Source organism: Leuciscus leuciscus (genome assembly GCF_965113295.1).
Source record: "Leuciscus leuciscus genome assembly, chromosome: 3".
NCBI lineage: Eukaryota > Metazoa > Chordata > Actinopteri > Cypriniformes > Leuciscidae > Leuciscus > Leuciscus leuciscus.
The window spans coordinates 68,145,273-68,166,591 of NC_138727.1; the positions used below are offsets into that span (position 1 = coordinate 68,145,273).

Genomic DNA, 21,319 nt, shown 5'->3' on the forward strand with positions numbered 1-21,319 from the left:
AGCTAAACTCTACAGGACAGTTTCCCTCCAGGACTGAAGTTGTCCATCGCTGCACTGGAGTAACTTAATGGTGATGACTAGCAACCTTCCAGTCACAGGCCCTTAACATTAACCACACTGTACTTACTAATGGAGAATGTTGTGAATCTCTCCATACCTCCTCTGATAAAGCGTAGACGTACAGCCTCCCTTCTGCCCTCGGCCAAGACTGGTGAAATAACGGAGCTCCGACCAGAAGGAAATCTGACTCTCCATCCAAGTCCACATCCAACAGACTCAGAGACGCACCAAAATACGAGCCAATCTGATGCCAAAAATGAATCAAAATGAATGTAATTGCATTCTAGCATATGATCTTTATAACCTGATGTTCACAAATTACAGTTGCTAGGGGGTGGTTACTAGGGTGTTGCTAGGCAGGTACTGAGTGGTTGGTAGGTGGCCGGTGAGGTTTTTGAGATGGTTTTGCAAGAGTGTTTCTAAGTGGTTGCTTCTTCCGTAGGGTTTGGGAAGCCCTGCTCTTGCTGATGGAGAGTGTTAATATCGTGTCAGAGGGTTCTTCTTCACTAACTTGTTCTCCGGTGATGTTCCTCGTCACTGTCCATGTGCTTTCATTCTTGGTGAAGAGGGTCACCAGACCCTGGTGTTCGGCCCGCGGCGCCCCAGAGAACAGAAGAGAGACGCCGCCTCTCATTCCCAGAATAGCAGAGTAACCTGAACATCATCAGCATCATTAAAACATGCACAGACACTTCACATCAGACAAGGAAGGACCAACAGCTTCAACACACCCATGTACGAGTCTTTACTGACAGATGGATCCTTAATCTCGGTCTCTTTAAATCCAGATCCTGATCCCGTCACTTCATACAGAGATCCACTCCAGTCATTAGATCCAACCGAACCCACAATCACAGAGTCCTGAAACAAACGCAGCAGTCTCCGCTTCAGTCTCACCATATTGACTCATTACATACAATAATTACCAGAGATTCTTAAAAACAGCTCTTGCGATCTGATTGGTTGCTTTACGCAAGTTCTTAGAGTCCGTGTGTGTTTTGATTGTGACATTTAGCAGCAGATAAACCCAATTGGTTTCCCTTTTCAAACTGGTTTTACTTCAGTACCCAAATTTAACATCAATTGGCGACCCAAAAATGATTATCATATCACATCATAAAAGTAAACATAAATGTCCTTAAATATTTCCTATTTTCGAATGTTTTATTTATTTTAATTTGACATTTTTATGAATGTAGTTCCCTCACAAACTTCCAAGGGATCAAGAGCCTAGTTTGGGAAACTCTGCCTTAAAGCTGCAGTTGGTAACTTCTGTAAAAATTAATTTTTTTACATATTTGTTAAAACTGTCATTATGTCCTGACAGTAGAATGTGAGACAGATAATCTGTGAAAAAATCAAGCTCCCAGGCTCCTCCCAGTGGTCCTATTGCCATTTGCAGAAATACACCGCTCCCGGTAAGAAACAACCAATCAGAGCCAGGAGGAGTGTCTTAGCAGTGTCAATCATGCTTGTGTACGCGCTGATCACCCCCCTCTCTCGCACAGCGCCTACAGTCGTTCAAAATCAAGATAGCCGGTGTGCCGCGCAGCTGTGCTAATGGCGGACAAACAACTAAAACTGCCAATTTCTCGAGTGGCACCAGCTCATGCAACAAAGACAGGTAAACGGAAAAAGACCGATGACGATAAACAAGCCCGTCGGAGCCCAATGACTCAGTGTCAAAACTCTAGCCACATAACATACAGATAAAATGTCACGCACTGTGCAAAGCAACAATAGAAACCTGCTAATTCACTGGCTTGTCATGTTGCTGAAATAATGTACTAGCAAACCTTATTTAGCATTACACATCGCTAGAATAATTACTTACATACTGTAACGTTACCATTATTATCTTGCTAGCTATTTATAACTTATAGAAAGAGTGCAACGTTATGAAGTTACATTACATGTATTGCAAAATACGTAATGATTTGAGGACCAAGTTTGTAGTCAAAGTATGTGCGATACCAGTGAATGTGCGACTACCAGTGAATGTGCGATAACTGTTTATCCGCCATCATCGGTGTCTCTGCATGTTTACTAGCCTGCGCGTTCATGGCAGGCTCCGCTGTGGAGGGAGGGCTGTAGCGCTAAAATACATCTTATTTGTTGATAAAGATAGATTTTTTTTATTACATGTGATTCTGACATGATGTCACTGCATGCACTGCGCTCCTCTCCGCTCGTCTCAGGTAAATAATGCGTCTTCCAGCTCAGCGGTCGGAGTCGCGCGTTCATGTGTTTTGGGGGCGTGGCTTTGGAAGGAGCCCAGAAGGGAGGGGGTGGAGTGAATGGAAATAATGAGCTGTCTTTAAAACAGTCTTGAGAGGTCTACAGACACTCGATTTTTATACTTTCTTTTTCAGAGTACTTACATTTTAATTATGTATTGATATATAAATAAAGTTTAAACAAATTTGGAAAAGACGTTTTCTAGACAATTCCTACCTACCCAACCTTTAATATAAATCATAAAAAGTGACATATACCATATATATATGTCATATTTCTGACCTTGTGGTAGAGGACACTGAATCCACTCTGCGATAACTCTTTCTGTCTGTCTTTACTGTGTGTGTCCTTTGACCCTGAAACCACAGAAGAAGAACTCTTAAATCATCAGTGGATTCTTCATTAGCTGCTTTTATTAAACGTTATACAGTATGTCTATTTTCTTTACGCTTGCATTTTACCTCCAATGTTGTAGATCTTTTTTTGCAGGTCGTCCAGAAGTCCTTGGAGTCCATTGTAGTCTTGAATGTAGAAGGTGTTGTGTATTTTTGGTTCTGAAGCCAGTTGATAGAGGTTGGCTAAGCTAACTTTTCCCACCTGACAAACACAACTGTCATTAAGTCTGTCTGTGCAAAAACACTTTTAACTATGCAAATTGAAACAGGTCTTTAGGGCTTTTCACTCTGTTTTTCTCAATTGCAAACAGAATTCATTTAACAATTCAATTTTCAACTATAAACACACACAATCTCATAACTACAAACCAACTTGTCCAAACCTCAAGCTTCCAGATCAAAAATATTGTAATCAACAATCAGTCAATTAGCCTCAGATGACACAGTAAACCTAACAAATACACAGACAGTTATTCCAGCACAGTACACATGAGGAGAGGAGTGACGTGCGTCTCCTCGGCTCGATAAACACACTCTAGCAGCAGCTTCTGGATCAGTTGCAGAGGTTTGACTGATGCTGGAAGGAGAGAGCATTACAATAGTCCAGTCTGGAGAGATCAAGAGCTTGGAGAAGGAGTTGTGTAGCTCTGATAGGAAGAGCCTGATCCTCCTAATGTTGTATAAGGCAAATCTGCAGGACCGGGCAGTTCTAGCAATATGTGTTTTATTAATGAGAACATGGTTAATCCTGTGTAAAGTGAGAGTATTTTTGTGTAGAGTTTTGTGACTGAGCCATTACATGGGAAAAGTCATTCAGCTTCGGTTACAAGAGTGCAAGCCAGAATTCACTGCATTTAGACTTTCAAACATTAAACAGGTCATAAGGAAACTCACCCCAATGACGAGGCGGATGATATTTTGCTCATCGCATCTCCTGAGGGCATTTTCATCATCAAAATCAGTGGGTTCTCCATCTGTGATGATCACCAGGGCTTTCTGAGCGCTGAGATCGGCTCCAGACGACACGCTATTGAGGAGATTCTTTCTGGTGATGTGATAAATCATAAATAATGACACAAACATCAGTCTCAACGTGCCTCTTTTGTATCTACTAGGGCTACAGCTATTGATTATTCTAGTAATCGAGTATTCTACCGATTATTCCATCGATTAATTGAGTAATCGGATAAAAAATTGTGGTGATAAAAATAGCCTTTAAAATGACTTAAAATACAAATATATAATAACAAGCAATAATAATTGGTTCAAATAAAGTATGAAAGTAATCATATGGGTTTTATTAAACAACACTGTTTAAATACACCATGTAAAATAAATGATATAATCTAATATAAACATAACTAACTGTACATTGCGTGTTATAACCAATGCCTGCAGAGGGCGGCAAAGGCCTGGTGTTAGTTGTTGTTACACAACGGCATTTTCAAATCCTTTTTTAATATTGGCCAGACAACATTTACTTCAAATGTCCACTTAATCTTTAATATTTGGTCACTTCTGTGCGATAGAAATGCAACAGCCGCTGTAATTTCTTGAAAAAGAACATGTTCATCAAAACATGCAAACTCAGAGCGAGGGTTTAAACTTTTATTTTGAAATCGCGATGAACAAGAATTTGCATATTTAGAAACATATTTATGTGTTCTCCTGTGCTGGCATAGATTTACAAATGAGTGACGTTACAAATCTTGTGAAACAGCGCACACTGCGTTCCCAGATGAACGTTATGAACAACACAAACTCACAGCATGCAGAGAAACAAGAGACGCTCCATGCTTATAAATGATAATAACAGTGCAACTAAGAAACACAAACCATACCCGACTTTTTGCGTTCCCAAATGCATGTTATTGGAACCCTAAACAAACAGCACGTGCAGAGACTGAGTTTGTGTGGGGCAGCGTTTACTGTGAACAGAGCTGAGGTCATTTTAACATGTAATCTGCACACACATCAATAAAGCGTCGTGCTTCTCTGTGGAAAACAACAGTGCATATATGTATATATATTTAACTGAATCGCAGCGATGTAATAATAAGGTTAAAGGATTCTCGTCCGTGGAACGCGCCACTTCCGGTATTTTGCCCGTTACTCAACATGGGTAAATTGCAATCGAGGATATTTTTCGAGTACTCGACTTTAATCGAGGAATGGTTGCAGCCCCAGTTTCTACACCAATGTGTTTTACATTTTAATTTAAAGAATGAGATAAACCAGAACAAAAGAGCAAATCTACAGAAAGAGCCATCTTTGATTTTCATTTATGTGCATTTCAAGACTGTTTCTCTTAAAGTGTAAATTCAGTGAACATTCATAAGCATATGAAGGTTTCACTCACAAGACATAGTCGATTGCTCCGTGTGTGTTTGTGAGAAGGTTCATGTGTGTCTCTTTCATGAGTTTGTCTTCAGCGGAGCCGTCCTTATACGCGTTGAAGTCAAACACAGTCCTGAATGTAGTTGCAAACTGGACAGCAGCAAACTGACACACAGAAGGACAAACAACAAGCACACGTGCCGTTAACATCATTAGCAAACCATAGACCATTACATGTCCATATTTCCACATTAATAGTGGTGGGTTGATTTACCTTTATGGATGACTTTGAAAGTTTTTTCATAACATCTAAAATGAATTTTTTATTCATTTGTCAAAGAGAAACACCAGATTGACTTCTCTCTTCGTGCATTCTGCAGAAATACCACAAGATATGGAAACACATCTGTTACGCAAACTTCTTTTAGCAATCAAACCATAAATTATTGACAAGATGGCCAATAAATCCATATTTTTCCCAAGTATTTGACATAATGTCTTTAATCATGTCTTTAGTCTTTCATTGAGTTGTCAATAAACACCAACTGGAATGTTACTAAGAACCCAACACATGGTTTACAGTATTAAAGACTGAAATAGTTAAACTGCATTCAGTGCTAAAAGTGTCGTTATCCGCTGGTTTCTGTGTCAGACTCGTCAGACCTTGGTAAGCGGCGGTAAAGTTTGAGACGGCCTGTAAACGGCTGTTGAACTGGACGCAGACGCCGTTCAGATACGAGTTTCCGTCACACTCATGAGGAAGATACGGACTGCAGCTCTGAGAAAGAGACACAATATCTGAGACAACAGGAGGATCAAATCACACAAAAGATGAAACAAAGACTCCAGTGCTAAAATGAGGAAGCAGAGAACATTCCTGCAGTGTTTCCCATTTCTGCAGTGTTTCCCATTCTTCAATGGACACAAATACAGAAGAGACAGTGATGAGAAGTCAAACACTGAAGTGACTAATAAAGGAAGCAGTTGAACTTACAGTCAAGCGTCCGACAGCATCAGACGACACAGCAGAAGACATGCCGAAGAACCGAACGCTCTCTGAGCCTGTCAGTCATCACCAGAGAGGGGGAGGAGAGAGAGAGAGAGAGAGAGAGAGAGAGAGAGACAGAGAGAGACAGAGAGAGAGAGAGAGAGAGAGAGAGAGGGAGAAGAGAGAGAGAGAGAGAGAGAGAGGGATTGGAAAGAGAGAGAGAGACAGAGAGAGACAGAGAGAGAGAGAGAGAGAGAGAGGGAGAGGAGAGAGAGAAAGAGGGATTGGGGAGAGAGGGAGAGGAGAGAGAGAGAGAGAGAGAGAGAGGGATTGGAGAGAGAGAGAGAGAGAGAATTTTTTTAATTTTAACAAAACATTTATACACTTATACACCACTCAACACAATTCCAATATAATAATAACCACAATAATACACATTACATTAGTAATACTCATTGTAATACACAAGAAAAAAAATAAAAGTTAATCTACAACAGAGCAAACTGCATCATTATAACACCACTGGTTTGAAAAAGTCTTTCATCATCTTATACAATTTAAAATCAATCCACACTCTTGATTTTATCCTGTTTTTTAAAATAGATATAACTTCACATCCTTCTGACCCTTCAATTTTGTTCCTCCTTCTTAAATATATTGTATATATTTAATAGTTGACGTTTTATTCTGTTTTTTGCTGCATATCGATAGCCAAGAATAAAACTCTGAACAGTAAAAACTTAATTTAAACTGCTAAACAACAATTTAAGAAAGTAAAAAAAATAGCACAATCTTGTACACTCCATAAAACAATGAAAAATTGTCTCCCTTTTTTCACAAAAAGGACACACATAACATACATTTGGGTTAATTACACTCACAAAAGAATTAACAGCAACTGCGGCGCGTAAGATTCTCCACTGGAGATCCCCCACTCTCTTTTCTAAAGGGGGTTTATACAAAATTCTCCACACAGGTTTTACATTCGGATCCATACCCAGTATCTACTCTTCCATTTAATTTTTTCTTATTTAAAACCTTGACACAACTTCTATACATTTTTTTCCTGTCAGCCTCATGAATGCTTAAGTCTTATATGTTCTCCAACATCTCCCCGTTAGCTCCTTTAAGATCAGGAGTAATGTATAACTCTGGAAAAGGATCTTCTTATTTGGAAACACCTTTCCTTCACCGTAACTCAAAAGGAGAGACTTTTCTTCTACTGTCAATTTCTGTTTTAAAACATCCAGCAGTTTCCCTGCTAACCTTTCAGATTTTTAACTTAAACAAGAGGCTACCCCTTGTGAGTTATTTAACTCAGGACCCCCAGCAACTATTATATGATAAAGTTGAACTTTTCTTGATGTACACATGACATTTTCAAAACTCCATGCAATTTCACTTGATACATCAAATCTAGCTCCAAACACAGTCGGTTCTTCTAGTAACCAATGCAAAGACTCAGAAACCCCTCTTCTCTTTTTAAAAAGGCTCCATACTCTAAAGATCCCTTTAAAAAAGAGGTCAGTCCATTCAATTGAATCTTGCTAAAGTCCATTAAAAACAAAGTAGAGTCCAATCCCAAACCTCCAGCTTGTCTTAATGTGAGAGACCGTGTGTGTCAGCGGCTGATTATGGATTGCTCGTCAACTGAGTCTTCCTCGGTCAGAAGGAATAGGCAAATCCAATGGTGCAGTTTTGAGAATTTATTGAGGAGGAGTCAGGTACATGGAGATGATGATGGTTTACAGGTAACAAAATAGGTGTGTTTATGTGTGTGTGTGTGTGTGTGTGTGTGTGTGTGGTTATCTGAAACAGAAAATACAATAAAATGTATATTAATAAACATATAGGCTATGGTTACATACAGATGCATAAAGAAATCACCCGCAGTACAACCAAAAATCCACTAGTGGGAGCTATAACACTATAAATGAACTTGCATAAATGCCATACATCTCCAAATGGTGAAAAATGGCAAAAACAGGCGAACTATAAATTAAATATAATATTTGCAGTTATTTGCAAGACAATAACTAAAGTATATACAGTAGATGGCTACTTTAGAAGTGCATGTGGAGCGCCGTAGCGGGCCGCAGCAGTATAACAGTAGGGAATAACACGAGTATAAAAACTTCGCCACCTGGGCTAATAACTCTGCAATAAATAAAAGCCGTACTTACATCTTAAGGACGCACACAGCACTCATACACACAAGATTAGCGCAGGATTAACAAAGGATGGCAATTTTCTGCACCGTTAATGATGCTCTCATGTCACTGGATCACACCAAAGTGAAAGTGCCTAGCGCAACCGCGATCGAGCAAAACTACAAATGAACACATGCATTATGGGTAACGTAGTCTATATCAGGGCACAGACTTTTAACAGCCGCCCCTGTATTTGCCTGGCAAATACACTCATTCAAAAGTCAACTAGTTTGAAGAAATGCCGCTTGAATCCTCAGGCATTTCAGGGAGCTCCACCAGTTTAGTTACCGGGCGAATGTAGATACTGTCTTTAACCTTCACCTCAGCAGCTCGAACAACACCATCTGTCCCTGGGAAAACCTTGGTGATGGTCCCAACAGGCTAAAGTCCTCTGGGAAGGTTGGAGTCCATGATCATCACAATTTGTCCCACAGTAGCATTATCAGTGGATTTCCTCCATTTATGTCTCAGCTGAAGCCCTGGGAGGTAGTTCTGGACAAAGCGTTTCCAGAAATGATCACTGATCACCTGACTGTGTTTCCATCTTCTGTTGGAAAGGGCATCATGAGGGCCGTATACTGCCTGTGGTAATGCAGCGTCGTGCCGCCCCATTAGCAGCAGGTTTGGCGTGATGGGGTCCGGGTCAGCCACATCAGAGGAGGCATATCCGAGTGGTTTAGAATTAAGGAGCCCTTCAACTTCTATGAGAGCTGTTAGTAGCACTTCCTCTGCCACAACTTGGTCTTTCAGGACGCCTTGCAGAGCTGACTTAACAGATCGAATTTCCCTCTCCCAGGTTCCCCCGAAATGAGGAGAGTATGGTGGGTTGAAGTGGAAGTTGATAGTCTGCTTAGCTAGTTGCTACTGCAACTTTGATGCCATGCTCTCAAAGGCGCTCTGTAGTTCTTTATGGCCGCCCCTGAAATTGGTGCCCCGGTCGGACCACAGCTCGTACGGCTTCCCCCGGCGTGCAATAAACCTGCGTAATGACATTAAGAAAGAGTCAGTATCAAGGCTAGGGATGAGATCTAAGTGGACGCATCTAGTGGTGAGGCATTTATAGATGATTCCCCAGCGTTTCTCTCTCCTACGCCCAATCTTAATCAGGTATGGCCCAAAACAGTCTACGCCTGTAGACCAGAAGGGCGGTTTGTAGAGTCTCAGCCGAGATGAGGGAAGATCAGCCATTTTTGGTGTGGAGGGTGAGGCGCGCCATCTCCTGCAGTCCACACACCGGTATTGATGTTTCTTAATGGCCTGACGACCTCTGAGGATCCAGTAGGTGCGGCGTAACTCTGCATAGAGTCTCTCTGCACCAGGGTGAAACAGCTGAACATCATAGTGCTTTATGATGAGATGAGTCAGAGGGTGATCAGGTGATAACACAACTGGGTGGATGCTGTCAGGGTCTACATCTGTAGCTTGACGCAGGCGGCCTCCCACTCTGACTAGTCCACTGAGGCTGTCATACTCAGGGGAAAGGGCGCTGAGACGACTGCTCGGGCGAACAGGGTTACCTGCTTGTAGGGCTTGGACCTCCTCTGGGAAGCTGTCCTTCTGCGCAGATTGAAGCAGCTGGGTCTCTGCCTCTAGGCGCTCACTTGCAGTGTAGGAGGTGGTAGCCGCCCCCTGCAGGGATTGGTGAGTGGCCAGAATCAAATCATCTAAAGATACTGTTTCATGGATACTGTGCTGGATCTGGCAGACTTGGTGATACATTTGTAAGGCCACAGAAGGCAGTCTTTCTGAGTTCTTCACTGCCACATTCTGGGAACTCTGTCGGGGGCTTCAGCCAGGTGTCAGGAGTCTGTGTGAGAAAGTGTGGGCCCTGTGACCATCGGCTGGAGACCGTGAGTTCTGACAGTGGTTTCCCTCTTGTGATGTCATCGGCCGGATTATCATCAGAGTTCACATACCCCCACTGTTCTGGAGAGGTCAGCTCCTGTATCTCACAGATCCGAGTCCCCACAAAAACTTTGTACCTGCAGGAGCTGGACTGGATCCACTGAAGCACTGTAGTGGAATCTGTCCACAGGTAAACTGAGTGAAGGGGTAGTGAGAGCTCAGTTTGGAGTACCTTGGCCAGTTGGGCTCCAGTGAGCGCAGCACACAGCTCCAGTCGGGGTATCGATGGTGATATACTGGAGATAGGACAATTCCTTTTCCCATTCGAGCCAGGACTGAAGCAAGTTTCCTTCTATGGGCTCGTCCCATCCTCTCTCTGTGCTCCACAGGGCCTGCACAATGAGCTTTGCTCTTGTAGTGTAGGGGCAGATATAACCCAATGGGTCATACTGACTGGCCAGTACTTTGTAAACATTGCGCAGCGTCACAGTTGTGTAGATTACAGGGCGGTGCTTGTATCCCAGGACGTCAGTAGTGCAGTGCCAGCTGAGACCCAGTGTCTTTGTAGGTGTCTCTGTGCTCCCTTACGTGGCTCTGAAGGGCAAAGGTAGCACAGCAGGGGCTACACATTGTCCCAAAAGGCAGGACTCTCCACTCATATACATCTGGGGGCCTCTCTGTTTCACAGTCTCTCCATAAGAACCGGAGCAAGGGGCAGTCTTCAGGGAGCAGGCGGATCTGATGAAACATGGCCTTTATATCTCCGCTCACTGCAACAGGATACTGGCGGAAACACAGGAGTACACCCAGCAGTGTAGGCCCCAGAGGAGGTCCTGGCAGGAGGTAGTGGTTAAGAACGGTCCCCTGGAAGTCAAATGAGCAGTTAAAGACCACCCGAGCTTTGTTGTTGTGATGTACAATGTGGTGTGGTACATACCAAGATTCAGCAGAGCTATGAATCTCTTCGGGAGTCAGCTTTACAACATAACCAGAATCTATCAACCTCTTGATCTCCTGGTTGTATGTGAGTGCCAGGTCAGGATTCTTAACTAGCTTACGCTCAGTGGACCTCAGAAGGCCTTTAACTACTTCAGAGGAGACATGCATCTGTGGGAAGTCCTTCTTCCTGAGCAGGGGGGTGGCATATCGCTCTACACCATCCACAGGTACTCTGATGGTATTGGCCTCTAACATGGCTATGGCCTCTCTGTCTTCCTTTGAGCGTGTGACCTCCTTTCCAGGTCTATGGAGGGGAGCATCTAGTTGCCACAGATGCTGTACATCCTGTTGAAGGGCAATGGCAGGGGAAAGGCATGATATGTTCAGGCAGTGTGCCTCCCCTTGCTGTGTGGGCATACTGCAGCTCGGACCCTGGATGGCCCACCTGAGCTTGGTGCAGACGGCGACAGGTCCTTGGGCTGAGCCTCGCAGGATAGAACGGACAGGAGTTATGAGGTGAGCATTGTCAGAGCCGATTAACACAAGTGGCTGTATTTGATCGAATCCTTCAAGCTGCACTCGCTGTAGGTGATGATACTTCTCCTTTAAGAGCTCCACTGGGCATGACTGTTCAGCTAGGCTGAGCTGTTGGGCGGTAAAGGCACGCGTTATGTTGTAACGTATTTTCGGCTTGGCCTTTGGGGACACCTGGAAAGAGACATAGCCTCCTTTAATATGGATCACATCTTGACGAATAGTACGCAGAGACAGAGTTTCCTCCTCCTGAATTAAGCCTAACGACTTGACAGCAGCAGGGAGTATAATGGTTTTTTCTGAGCCATCATCAAGAAGAGCATATGTGTCCAGAGATTTCCTTTGATGGTGTAACTGAATGGGCACAACCTTAAGCATTACACGGCCAGAGTGACTGATAGGAGCCAAAAACACTCGGCTGGTGCTCACTGTTAGGATATTCGGGTCCCTCCTCTTCGCTTCAGCCAGGTCATGAAGCACTAATAAGTGCTGTTCTCCACAGGTGCTGCACATCTTCTTAAGAGTGCACAGCTCGGGGGTATGTTTACGGCCACAGCGCCAGCATTTGGATTTTTCCTTTATCCAAGAAGCTACAGCTTTGAGGTCTAGCTTCTTAAAATCTACACAGCCACTGAGGTAGTGCTCTGTCCCTTCACAATATGGGCAGTATGGCTTAAACTGCTTCTTCTTAGAGGAGGAAGAAGGATTAGTAATGTGAGCCTTAGTGTACATCTTTGACTGTGTTTGAGCGGGATCTGAGCCATAATAGATGGATGTAGACTTACTCTGTGCCCTGGACCCTACAGAGGCTCTGGGGTTGCCCCTCTCTGGGCGTGGTCTGTCTGAGGGCTGTGGCTGAATGGCTTGCCGTGATAGCTGTAGAACTTGGGACTTGCGCTCGAGCCACCCGGAGAAGTCGTACATATTGTAGGTGCAACTGCTGCCAGTGCGTATGATACCACGTGTGATGCAGTACTCGATGAAACTGTCTCTGTAGCTAGGCGGAAGCTTAGTGAGTAACCTGTCTACGTGTGAACCACACTGGAGCTCACTGGCTGCTACATCGTCCATAGTACTGAGGAGGCCCACTAGGCTGGACACCGCCAGGGAGAAATCTTCAAAGGCTTGAGGATCACCTGCCTTAATAGGACAGCAGTTAAGTATAGCACTCAGTTCACTCTGGACTAATTGCCTGGGTTGCCCATATCTCTGCTCCAAAGCTCTCATTGCACTAGTGTAGGGAGTGCGGTCGTGAATATAGCGTCTGGCCACTTGTAACGCACATGGATGCTCTAACTGATCTATCAGGATGTGATATTTATACTCCTCTGTGAGATGAGCATGTGGCCCAAGTAGGCTGTCCAGTCCTTTCTTCAGTAATGCAAAGTCACTCTCTCTGCCTGATTTGAATGTCACCAGTCTAGGCTTCGGGATGCCATATGAAGATGCTAAGATCATCTCCATCAGGTTTGGCTGGGTGACTTCTGCTACAGGAAGTACTGCGGCTTGTGCAGTAGATGCAGCAGGCAGTGAGGGGTAGACAGAGACTGGTGGATTGGCAGCAGAGTGGGAGCTGGCAGAATCAGGAGGTGGAGCTGCATAAAGCTGGCTATAAGTCTGCGGCGCTGATATCCCAGATGGTGGCTGATACAGTGGCGCTGAGGCTGCAGAGAAGTCGTGGGATTGTGCAGAGAGTACCTGGGTGGAGCTGCCTGGAGGCTGCGGCTGGTAGTATCTCTGACTGTATAGGGGCTCAGCCTGACGTGGTTCAAGCCTTCCAAACTGTACTGATTGGGCTACTTGATTGACGGGTTGTAGAGCAGGCTGAATCACATGACTCATTCTGGGGGGCGGAGCAGGTAGCGGTGCCGGCTGAATACCTGGATGGGCCACAGGGATTCTCAGCTGGGGAGCAGGCTGTGGCGCGGGCCAAGGTGCAGACTGACCTGCAGGCTGAAATGCAGTATTCACCCTGGGTTGCAGTACAGACGGTGTCACTGGCGGTTGCTGAAGCACAGGTTGAGGTACTAGCATTGCGCCTGGCTGCTGTGCAGGTTGAACTACAGGGTTCGGTGGCAGCGGCGCTGGCTGAATATTTGGGCTTAAAGGTAGTGGAGCTGGCCTTGATGCTGAATGGAGAATCGGGCTTGCATTTTGCAGTGGTGAAGATGCAGTAGGTTCTACTGGCCTTAACAGGTTCACAGGTGTTCTAATGTCCTGCCTCACTGCTGGTGCCAGGACGTGTAGCTGATCAGTAGTATGGATGTTGCTCATGCCCATACTGCTATGCTGTGGTGTTTGGAGTAGAGGAGGAAGCGAAGCGGCTCTATCTTGCTGTTGAGCATCACTCTGAGTAGGGAGAGGACTGCATGACTTACATGCTTGCTCCAGTTGTTCCACACGCTTGGTTAATGCACCACTGGTCTCCTTCATAGTGATTTGCATCTCATTCATCGTTTTTTAGTACACTGCCCCATGCTGCCTCCATTCTCTTCCATTTTTTCATCTCCTTCTTCTTCTCCTTATCAGATTCCTCTGAACTGCTGCTGCTTGAAGACGCTGTCTCCTCTGGATCAGGTAGGTCGTGCTCATACTCCGCCAAATGTCCCGGAAGCTTTCTGCTCCTTCTTGGACGGGGACTATAATTTGGACTATTCTCCTGAGGAACTTCATCTTGTGGAGTTGCCATCTTGTTGACTCAGCCAATAAACATCCGGCTCGAAGGACCACTTGTGAGAGACCGTGTGTGTCTGCGGCTGATTATGGATTGCTCGTCAACTGAGTCTTCCTCGGTCAGAAGGAATAGGCAAATCCAATGGTGCAGTTTTGAGAATTTATTGAGGAGGAGTCAGGTACATGGAGATGATGATGGTTTACAGGTAACAAAATAGGTGTGTTTATGGGTGTGTGTGTGTGTGGTTATCTGAAACAGAAAATACAATAAAATGTATATTAATAAACATATAGGCTATGGTTACATACAGATGCATAAAGAAATCACCCACAGTACAACCAAAAATCCACTAGTGGGAGTTAACACTATAAATGAACTTACATAAATGCCATACATCTCCAAATGGTGAAAAATGCCAAAAACAGGCGAACTATAAATTAAATATAATATTTGCAGTTATTTGCAAGACAATAACTAAAGTAGATGGCTACTTTAGAAGCGCATGTGGAGCGCCGTAGCGGGCCGCAGCAGTATAACAGTAGGGAATAACACGGGTATAAAAACTTCGCCACCTGGGCTAATAACTCTGCAATAAACGCGCCATTCATGCAAAAGCCGTACTTACATCTTAAGGACGCACACAGCACTCATACACACAAGATTAGCGCAGGATTAACAAAGGATGGCAATTTTCTGCACCGTTAATGATGCTCTCATGTCACTGGATCACACCAAAGTGAAAGCGCCTAGCGCAACCGCGATCGAGCAAAACTACAAATGAACACATGCATTATGGGTAACGTAGTCTATGTCAGGGCACAGACTTTTAACACTTAAAATAAAATTAGCAATGTTTCTCCAGACAAGATCTTCAGGACCTGCTAAAAGTCTTTGAAAGAACTGTAAGTGAAAGGTTGCTCCTCTGCTGACCAGGTGTATTAGTCCTTGTCCCCCTTCTTCTCTAGGAAGATAGAGTACACTCTGTGGTACCCAATTAAACTTAGTCCAAAAAAAATCCACTATGACGGCCTGCAGCTTTGCAAGAAGTCCACCTGGCGGCTCAGTATATGCCAAGCGATGCCAGAAAGTTGAAGCCACCAAATTATTGATGACTGTGACACGTCCTCTGAACGACATTTTTGGCCACAGCCATCTCCATTTTTCTAGTCGTCCTTTAGTATTCTCCAAAACCCCTTCCCAGTTTTTCTGCATCATTGAATCATCCCCAAGATATACACCTAAATATTTAAAACCACTTTTCTTCCACTCAAGTCCACCAGGTAGTTTAGGAAGGCATCTACCTTCCCACTTTCCACATACTATGGCTTCACTCTTTATCCACTTTACCTTAGCTGAAGACATTTTTCCAAAATCATTAATTATTACATGTAGCGTGTCTACTTCTTCTTGATTTTTTATCATGACAATAATGTCATCAGCATACGCCGATAACTTGATTTTACTCTCAGATTGCGGTATACTCCAACCATCAGTACCTGCTCTAATTCTTAATAACAGTGGTTCAATAGCTAAAGCATACAACATACCCGATAGTGCACACCCTTGCCTTATACATCTTGTGATCTTAAAAGGAGCACTCAACCCTCCATTGATTTTAAGTACACTCTCAATGTTTACATATAACACCCCGATCATTTTGATAAAACCTGGACTGAAACCAAACTCTCATAGAGTCTGCCAGAAGTAGTTATGGTCAGGGGATCTCTGGATAATCCGTAATTCGTTTGTAATTATAAAACGAAAATACCGTTTTTCTGTTTTTTGTTTCAAAACGAAAAACCAAATAACCGTTTTTGGTGTCAGAATCAAAAAACGAAAAACCAATTAAAAACGGCCCGTTTTTCGTTTTTGGCGATCATTTTATCGTTATTCCTTTTTGAACAAAGAATGAAGAGAGTCTTTGAACTTCAGTCAATTCGTTTTTCGTTTATAAACCAAAAACGGAAGTCACCCCTTTATTCGTTTTTTCGTTTTTTCAAAAAAGAATAAATGACTTCAAAATTCGTTTTCCACATGTGGGCGGCCTGACACGCCCCCTTCCGCCGATTGGTCAAGCAAGTCTGAGCATGTGACGTCATCAGTTGTCGCTCAGGTCTGTTCAACAAAATAATAGTCCTCTACTATGGCTACAGATTCTTAAACTGTACAGGGCAGGTCCTATTGGGCTTTCTTCTGTGCAACTTTACACGTTTCACAGAAATCTTTACATCAGAAATATTAATTATTAGTCTGCCACCAGACTAGCGGGAGAGGCTCACTGACCAATGTTCAGTCAGCAGTCAGAACTTTTATTTTAGACGCTCCGTTTTGCCACGGGATGGTGATTGCAAATACTGTAATGCCAATCGGCTGAGGGTGGGTACCGATGATGGTGAAATAATTTTGTACATAAAATTATATTAAAAAATACAATTATGTAATCTGCTTATTGTGAGCCTAAATGAGTAAATTGGTATTCAATCATCATCAGGCTGACTTGCCACCAACTACTGGTGTTTTTTTTTATATATTGAAAGTAGTGTTTCATGTTGTCACTTCACATTTAATAGCCTCTTAGAATGAAATTGCTATGCAAATTCACAGTGCCTCCTTTGAGCTGCATTAGACAGTGTGTAATGCACATCTAAATGCAGGGTCAGAAAAGCCTAAAGCCTCTTACGTTGTTGATTTATATTTCAAACAACAATTCGACATTTGCTCGCAATGTTTTTCTTACAAAAAACCTCATCATTCTGCAGGACAATTGTCTATTACAGTATGCAACACAGATAGAAGGGTGTCAATAAATCTGTGGTGATATACAAGACGCTTTAAGAAAAGTTTATTTTCATCACACTGTAAGGTGTTTTTAGATATTGCATATAGATTACATATACCAAAGATTTTACATATAACCTGGGTCAGCATAATTACAGTTAGTACCATGGGAAGTAGGGGTGCTGAGCGTGACCCCTGGCGTGGAGCCCATGAAGAAATATGGTTGGGGATAAAAGTTCACACAAACAAAACCAAAAAACTGTGGTGTTTTGCCTATAGGCATACACATATTACGTGTGTTTGTTTTTATTTATGCTGTATTATAAAATACCCATATTATAACAAATAAATAAAATATATTTGGAAATTGCCCTTTAAAACGAAGGCTCAGTTTGTGGTTCACAATTATTTGATTAAAAACAACAAAAACAATAAAACAAAGACAAAGTCACTTATATTAAACACTTTTTTATTTATGTTTTTGTTAACAGAAGTTATCTTGCGCCTTTAATTGCCTCCGCTATCGTCCTGTCAATCATCTGTCTCATTCTCGCGGGTCGCGGCTATGATTACAGTTTCAGTAAAAATGTATTTCACCATCATCGGTACCCACCCTCAGCCGATTGGCATTACAGTATTTGCAATCACCATCCCGTGGCAAAACGGAGCGTCTAAAATAAAAGTTCTGACTGCTGACTGAACATTGGTCAGTGAGCCTCTCCCGCTAGTCTGGTGGCAGACTAATAATTAATATTTCTGATGTAAAGATTTCTGTGAAACGTGTAAAGTTGCACAGAAGAAAGCCCAATAGGACCTGCCCTGTACAGTTTAAGAATCTGTAGCCATAGTAGAGGACTATTATTTTGTTGAACAGACCTGAGCGACAACTGATGACGTCACATGCTCAGACTTGCTTGACCAATCGGCGGAAGGGGGCGTGTCAGGCCGCCCACATGTGGAAAACGAATTTTGAAGTAATTTATTCGTTTTTTGAAAAAACGAAAAAACGAATAAAGGGGTGACTTCCGTTTTTGGTTTATAAACGAAAAACGAATTGACTGAAGTTCAAAGACTCTCTTCATTCTTTGTTCAAAAAGGAATAACGATAAAATGATCGCCAAAAACGAAAAACGGGCCGTTTTTAATTGGTTTTTCGTTTTTTGATTCTGACACCAAAAACGGTTATTTTGGTTTTTCGTTTTGAAACAAAAAACAGAAAAACGGTATTTTCGTTTTATAATTACAAACGAATTACGGATTATCCAGAGATCCCCTGACCAGTTATGCTCAACCCGGTCAAAAGCTTTTTCTCGGTCTAAGGAAATAAGACCAAAGTTTAACCCCAATGATTCAAAGATGCACAAAATGTCTCTAATTAAATGAATATTGTCAAAAATAGACAGATTGGGTACACAGTATGTCTGGTCTACATGGATGACCCCACCACTCACATCTCTTAATCTAATCGCTAGGCTTTGGATAAGATCTTCATATCAGAGCATAAGAGTGACACAGGTCACCAGTTCTTGATGTTTCTGAGGTCCCCTTTCTTCGGCAGAAGGGTGATCACTGCTCTCCGGCAGCTTGTAGGCAGCGACCCTCTGGTCAAGCTGTCATTAAGCACTTCTTGAAGATCCTTCCTGAGTACTAACTGTGAAACAATTGTTCCATGTCTGGCCAATTCTCTCTGAATCACTTCATCTTTTATGAAAGGTGGAACATTTGACAACAAAATATTTTCCGCCGGTTGCATCAAAGGCATTACTGGTGTGTAAGAATCATTAATCACAATTCCATTTGCAACAATCTCATTTACTTTGTTCACAACAAAACAACTGCACTGTTCATTCTTGATGCTGACAAAATGCTTTTGTAACCAACAACTTTCGCTACAGCTATGCTGCACTCCTCTATTGAGCAGCGTGGATAACTTAACATTGACCTGGATTACCTTTCTCCTTCTACTTCATCATGCATTAAGAACTTGGGATCTGAACCTCAAATTTGAAAAACAAATAAATGCAGTGATTAATTTTTGTTTTTTCCAGCTACGTCTTCTCTCTAAGATCAAATCCTCTCTTTCTGAGAAAACCTTAGAGATTGCTATCCATGCGCTCATTACATCGTGGTTGGATTATTGCAACTCTCTCTACTATGGCATCTCCAAATACTCTATTGCTCGTCTCCAATTAGTACAGAATGCTGCTGCAAAGTTCCTCAAAAGAAAACGTAAATTTGATCATGTTTCTCCTATCTTAAAATCGCTGCATTGGCTATCTGTGCATTTTAGAATTGAGTTTAAAATTCTTCTCCTTGTTTTTAAACCCTTAAATTATCTGGCACCGAGCTATTTGTCTGAGCTACTCTGTCCACACAATCCTACACAAAACCTGAGGTCCGGTGATAAGAGTCTTTTGTCCGTCCCCAGATCACGGTTAAAGAATAGAGGAGACAGAGCCTTTGCTATTGCCGGCCCTAGGCTGTGGAACAGCCTTCCGGTTTACATCAGAGCGGCTCAGTCTTTAACTGATTTTAAATCTTCTGTTTTTTTTCTTAAGCTTTTGTCATGAATGTGTGGTTTGTCCTTATTCTTTATCTTGTGTATTGTTCAGCACTTTAGTCAGCCTTGTTTGCTGTTTTTAAATGTGCTATATAAATAAATTCAAACTTGAAACTTGAAACTTGCGGTAGTAACCAGAACCTCCGCATCCCGTTCTTTGTGGAACCAGACCTGGAACTCTCCAAGGTCTAGATGTGGGTGCCGTTGTGCCCCATCCCTGAGAATGTACTCAGAGGAAGGAGTCAGGAAGGCTGTTGAGAGGAGAGGTCGGTTGGGGCAATGAGGGGCAACTAGCAAGACCTGCTCCATCTCTTCCTGATTTTAGCACCATAGTGCAAGAAGGCTCACTGGGGAACACATTTCTGCGGGGGACCCCAGGGCCAGCTGTTGCCAGAGTTCTTTCTGTGTCGAGGGATATCCGCTCAGACAGGAGAAGAAACAACTGGCGGAGGGACGAGTCCGGAGGGGCAACAGACGTGGCTGTGCGGCTCCGAAGTGGTCCCAAACAGCTGGCCAGCTGGGGACGGAGTCTCCACTGTATCTGAACCAGAGGCTGTCGTGAGGCTTGTCAGTGGCATGATTGAGCAAGCCAGCAGAAATAAGTCGACCTTAGAAGCTTCTGACTCCAAGGAGGAGGTGGTGGGCGAGTTGCAACATGCGAGGGGAGCGCAGCTCGGCGGTCGCAATGTTGTCAGAACAGTACATGCTCGCTGAGCAGCGGTGTCTCAAAGCGAGAAAACTAAGCAACTCGAAGCAATGAATGCCAATGCAGTCAGAGGGCGCCCAGACCTCTGTTACTGCATGCCCTTTATACGTGGCCCCTCAGCCGACATTAGTGGAGACTTGTTCCAGGAGCCATTGGCCTGGGGAAACAAAAGGTCTATTTATGGGCTGAGGGTTTGGCGACAGGCCAGGGTGTTCACCACACGGAGTGTGTCGCTCTGCCACTGCCACCTCAGGACTCGGCCTTGAAGCCAGTGCTGAAGCGGTCTTCATATGGAGGAGCCATGTGGTTGCGTCTGACATATGCCCCCAGGAGCCTCTGAAAGTTTCAGTGGGACCCTTTCTCACTTCTTTAATAGCACTGAGCTGACACACCTCTATCTGAGAGATGTGCTAGACCGAGACCATCTCCACACTAGAAAAGAGATTCTTATCCCTTGGGCAAGATACTCTTTCCCAGTTGACCTGAAGACCCAACTGGCTATGGAGCACTCGAAGGGTAGGACCATGTACTGATCCTTCGTATCTTCGAACGCAAGAACTCTTCGCCTGTGGAGCGGAAGGATAGAGATCTGAAGTACACGTCTTTCAGGACGAACCTTCCGAAAAAGGGCCCGTTTCAGTTGACACAGATCCAAGATGGTTGTAACCCACCACACATTAAGGGTACAATGAAGTACAGGCTCTTGGAAGCCAGACTTCATATCGGCTGGAGGGAACAGCTAGCTTGCGTCCTTCGCCAGTAGAACTGCGGCGTACACATACAGGACAGGAGCTCTGCTCAACACCTAGGTGTGATGAATATCACTGAGCCTGGGCGGAAGCCAAGCGAACTGAATCGCAAGCCGAGTCTGAAGGTACCGATTGGGGCCAGGCTGGGCATCGGTTGGGAAGCGTTTTAGACTTCCACGAAACCGGACCAGAGACCAGGGACCACAGACGTACCCGAGGTGGGGCAGCGAAGTGGAGGACAGGGATCCGGCTCAAGAGGCCTGTAGGCGGCCCTAAGCGGAATCTGAGTGTGCAGTGCAACACTTA

General features: G+C 43.7%; 1 protein-coding gene, 1 long non-coding RNA gene and 1 pseudogene across 3 annotated transcripts in view; 1 reads left to right on the forward strand and 2 right to left on the reverse strand.

The window, feature by feature from the left end:
* Positions 1–21,319, reverse strand: part of LOC309495688 (integrin alpha-M-like) — a 264,013-nt pseudogene that overhangs the window by 218,906 nt on the left and 23,788 nt on the right. Inside the window, exons 4-11 of the transcript XR_014211778.1 lie at positions 6,025–6,092; positions 5,694–5,808; positions 5,305–5,404; positions 5,053–5,195; positions 3,588–3,738; positions 2,760–2,895; positions 2,581–2,654; positions 792–921 (exon numbers count right to left, since the gene is read on the reverse strand). The product of XR_014211778.1 is annotated as an integrin alpha-M-like (transcript). The remainder of the gene's footprint in view (positions 1–791; positions 922–2,580; positions 2,655–2,759; positions 2,896–3,587; positions 3,739–5,052; positions 5,196–5,304; positions 5,405–5,693; positions 5,809–6,024; positions 6,093–21,319) is intronic.
* LOC309495704 (DELTA-sagatoxin-Srs1a-like) overlaps positions 1–21,319 on the forward strand; it is a 144,880-nt gene that overhangs the window by 48,045 nt on the left and 75,516 nt on the right. The window lies entirely within an intron of this gene.
* Positions 14,366–15,055, reverse strand: LOC309495963. Its single transcript, XR_014204909.1, has 2 exons — positions 14,846–15,055; positions 14,366–14,469 (listed from the first exon to the last, which is right to left on the reverse strand). It is a non-coding gene; the product is annotated as an uncharacterized lncRNA (long non-coding RNA).